The sequence below is a fragment of the Empidonax traillii genome, unplaced genomic scaffold (genome assembly GCF_003031625.1).
Source record: "Empidonax traillii isolate 1590-97213 ecotype Southwest subspecies unplaced genomic scaffold, ASM303162v1 scaffold13:size3042203, whole genome shotgun sequence".
NCBI classification, from domain to species: Eukaryota; Metazoa; Chordata; class Aves; order Passeriformes; family Tyrannidae; genus Empidonax; species Empidonax traillii.
Window position 1 is genome coordinate 2,944,645 of NW_020955206.1, and position 3,297 is coordinate 2,947,941.

Consider the following 3,297-nt stretch of genomic DNA (forward strand, 5'->3'; position numbering starts at 1 on the left):
GGCTTGGCTGCACAAGCCAGAAGAATTTGGTGTCATCTGTTCTGGAGGACAAGCCCTGGCACTTTAAACATTTCCCTTCCTGTAGGATTATTGTCATCGTTCATCATCCTGTGTATGCAGTACATTTGATGGTCTGAATCCTTGCTCCTGCCCCCACCAATGACATCAGCAGAGAGAACATCACACTTTCGTGCAATTGTTTCCTCTCAACTGCTGCTCAGCCTTTAATAGGGATTCAGATGAGTAAGTCAGGACAATTTTATGGTGTTCTGCCAGTTGTGACTCACCAGTTTTTCCAGCACTCAGGATACCAACATTTGTGTCCCCTACGGAGAAACCTTTCCACGTATCACTCCAACCCAGGAGAGCTGCTGAGGGTCTGAGCAAGGCTCCCCACACTGCCATGCCCACCGTGGGACCTGTACAGGAGAGGGAAGCTCTGGGTAAGGGCTCAAACCAACGTTTATTAATAGTGTTAATTATTAAAAACTAATGTAGTGTCCTCTCTTCATCATCTTCCCAAATCTTTGGTTCCCCCTGATGTCAGGAAATGGGATTCAGTGTTGCTTTTGATTTTGATGTGCTTTCTAACCTACATAAAAGCATAACCACGACTATAAGCTCATGAGCACTTTTTTGTGAGCTTCAGCCTGATTCAGATACCACATCCTGTAACGTAAATCAGAACTGAGATACACTGGAATAAAGCTGGTTTATGTTGGAGGGGGAAAAACAGGCTCAGCTTGGTCTAAATTACCCTATTTCTTGCTGAGGTGCACATCAGTACCCCTTCCCAGGAAGGCAGGCATTCTCCAGGACATTAAGTGTTTTCTGTTGTGGATAAGATTTATTTGCTGAACCTGCTGTATGTTTGGAGGCCTCTTTCAAGATGATGTTTCATGAAATCAAGTGTAGGACAGTGCCCTCCATCTCCCCACAGTGCATTAGGGTTGAACTCATAGTAGTAAAACAGTTCTTGAAAAACACTTGGTGAATCTACGTAATTAAAAATCTTTCCTGCTGGGGGTTAATGATTTGGGGAGATTAACTTGATAATGTAATGTAAAATGTCGAAATCAAGAGTGTGCATCCAGAAATACTGGTGCAGCTCTATAATGGGAGACAATTTTAAGTAAATAACCAGAGAAAGTATTTTGTAATTAAATTAAAGATGTTTCCAAACTACTGTACTTTGCTATAAAAAAAGCATCATCTTGAAAAGTCAAGTTTCATTTATTTTAATTAGCGCTGTCATGAAGTATTCCATTCGGCAAACACTGACTAACAAGCCCTTTTCCCAAACACCAGTTTGGAACATTTGCATCAGAAAAAATAATCACAGACCCTTCACATGGTGTCCTCTGCCCCAGTTCTCAGGCAGTCAAGATCAGCCACGCTCCCCCAAAGTCAGCGTGGCACCTGATTTACAGAGCCTTCACCTTCCCTGATACACCCTTTGGGTGGTGATGCAAAGTCTACTGACATCCACTGGAAGATTCCTGTTGCTTCCAGAGAGATTCAGGTTCAGTCTCAAGCTAGGAAGAATCTCTGCTCCCTTTTGCTCATCTCACACTCGAGTTGTTTAACTGGAGAGGCGTCAGTATCAAATTGATGGAAAGCCAAAGTGATCTTGATCCTCCTTTGAGACTTATTGTTGAATTGCATTATATATAAGCAGAGAAGCTTTTTTATTATTAATGGGATAGAAAATCAGAACCATCAAGGAAAATAATATAAGTCCTATTAAGATGGATGAGTAAAGTTAACTCTGTGTATTCCCAACAAGATTGCTCTCTGTGACTCCTGTGAAAGTGTGTCGCCCTCTCAAGGGAAAACCTCACCCAGGTGGAAAAATGCTGGGGGAAGTGCCATGAGCTCCTCCTGGACAGCTGCCCAGCCTGGCAAGGAGCTGTGTAGGCAGTGCCCACACATGTCCAGGCACGAGGCTGCTTGGGTGGATGGTCTGCTCCAGGGTGGTAAATCTGGGGCTGCCACCCCAGGAGCTGACCTTCCTTTAGGATGTCTTGCTTAAATCCCCTTCTCTGTCATCCAATTTGTTTTCACATCTGCCAAGTATTGCGGCTGCTTCTGCATGTCCAATGAGGGGATTATTTTGCAGGCTTAAATCTCACTCCTAAAAAAAGTTACACTTGATAATACTTGTTGTCTACACGGGGAGGCTGGTGAGAAATAAATAGAAGTGAGTGTGAAGGGCACTGTCAATTCTGCAGAAATGCTTCTTATTTCACATGGCTACCATCACATCCAGAGGGCTCAAAGCAGTCTTTGTGCAGCACAAGGCATCCTCCCAGGAGGGAGTGAGCCCAGCCGTTCTGGGCTGTTCCCTTATTTAGGTACCTAAAATCTGAATATCCCTTCTTGATTTCATGCTGTTGCTCGTAGCTGAAAACCCTTGTTCCACCTTAATTTATCCCTTCTCCCTGCTAACGCCCTTCAGATACTCACAGACTCTTCCCTCTTCCTCGCCATTTAGCCGTGCTTTAATCTCACCTCTTTATTCATTCATCACAAATCAATCTCTCCTGCCCCTAATCAGGGCAGTGCAGCAGCTCTGCCGGGAGCTCCCTCCCGTCTGTGTGTCACTAATGAGCAGGACCAAGTGCCCTGAGGGATGCTCAACACCCAGCCCCGGGGTGTCATGTTTTCCTCGTGCTGCCCCCCCTGACACCTTCTAATGCAAAATCAAGGTCTGCTTTCCTCCTGCTGGCAGCCCTTCCGGACCTCATCCCCCTTGCTATCATTTGGGGAAGAATGCCTTTGTACAGATAATAATAATAATTTTCATTTCCTCCATTCAGAATCTGCTCTTTTCTTCTACCTGTGGGTAACTGATTGAGTGATGAGGGCACTCCCTCTTTCCTTCTTACCTTATAATAAGCACCAGCACATCTCTGCTGGTGTTGAACTTGGCAAGTGTGCTCTCTGCACCTTTGAGTGGATCCTAATCCAAACATTATATGGCTGAAAGCATTCGAGTGCTTAAAGGATCCACTTTTCCCTCCATTCCCCAAGGGTATTACACACAAACCTGCCTGGCAGCAGGTCCTTCCCCAAACCTTTGCAGCAGCAGCAAGACCTCTGAACAGTCTCTGTCTACACAGACTCTTGCATCTGATTTCCTCTCCACTGCTAATCTGCAACCTTCATCAAAATTGCTACTATTAGGTTGTCTTTCACTATGTTATTCCCATCCTGAATGCTTCTAACAATTCATCTTGGCACCCTGGAATCAGCTCTGTCACCTCACCCCTTTACTTAGAATTATACCAGTCCAGA

The 3,297-nt window shown here is 44.8% G+C and overlaps 1 long non-coding RNA gene across 1 annotated transcript; it reads right to left on the reverse strand.

Annotated features, from left to right (window-relative positions):
- Nucleotides 1–1,217: 1,217 nt before the first annotated feature.
- LOC114061079 lies at nt 1,218–2,589 on the reverse strand. The gene is made up of 2 exons (XR_003572039.1): nt 2,467–2,589; nt 1,218–2,134 (listed from the first exon to the last, which is right to left on the reverse strand). It is a non-coding gene; the product is annotated as an uncharacterized LOC114061079 (long non-coding RNA).
- Nucleotides 2,590–3,297: the final 708 nt, after the last annotated feature.